This window comes from Bison bison, unplaced genomic scaffold (genome assembly GCF_000754665.1).
Source record: "Bison bison bison isolate TAMUID 2011002044 unplaced genomic scaffold, Bison_UMD1.0 scf7180017850270, whole genome shotgun sequence".
In the NCBI taxonomy this organism is placed as follows: Eukaryota; Metazoa; Chordata; class Mammalia; order Artiodactyla; family Bovidae; genus Bison; species Bison bison.
The window spans coordinates 28,099-29,001 of NW_011480843.1; positions in this window are offsets into that span (position 1 = coordinate 28,099).

Genomic DNA, 903 nt, shown 5'->3' on the forward strand with positions numbered 1-903 from the left:
CTCTTTCCTTCTATTACCCTTTCCCCTTTATTTCACGTCTGAATCAGCAGGAAGGGATGGTGCTTGTCAGGCCTGCTGCATGAAGAGCTCTCCCGGTCCTGTGGAAGGGCCAGGGTAAGGGTCATGGCAGACCTTGGCTGCAGACTTTGGCTGGCCTGAGGACAAGGCGAGGAGTCAAGGACCACCTGGAGACAAATCTTGAACATTTTTCTAACCACACACAGTGGCTCCTTGCTCAGCTGACTTCAAATCAGAAAGAGCCTTGATGATAGCGCAAGGGGACCATGTGTTCTTTGCCTTTTGGTTGTACAGAACCGGCATTAAGTCATGTGACCTTGTCTGTCTGCACCAGGACAGCATCATGTGACCATGTATGAACTGGCACTGGGGGTGCTGGGCAGCTGCCTTGCTGAGAAAGGGGTCTCACTGAATACCATGGTAGTGAAAAGAATACCATGATTTGTGTTGGAAAAATTCACACCTGTTTAATCAACTGGAGTTTTGTGAGGAGGTAAATACATCTTGCAATAAATAAGGCACACTGAATATTATCTGAGCTTCTTAAAGAGCCCTTGAGAAGATTTCAAAGTCATACCCGGGTTAGAGAGAGGACACAACCGAGCTTACAGGCACTATTCCAGCCTGGGGACTGTAACAAAAGCTGCCTCCTGCTGTACTGGTCTTCATGCTGCTTAGAAATGATAACATCTGAAGACAAAATCTGTGCTTTAGCGTCCAGAGATTTTGACTCACCTTTTGCTACCTAGGGCAAGGTGGGGTGGGCGGGGAGAGAACCTGGGAGCTTTGATTGGTTTCCTGAACACATGTCCAAGCATGCCCATCAAGCAGTATGTGCTATAAAGCTTGGGAAGGGTCCTGCTCTAGAGGTATTCTGACTCTGGT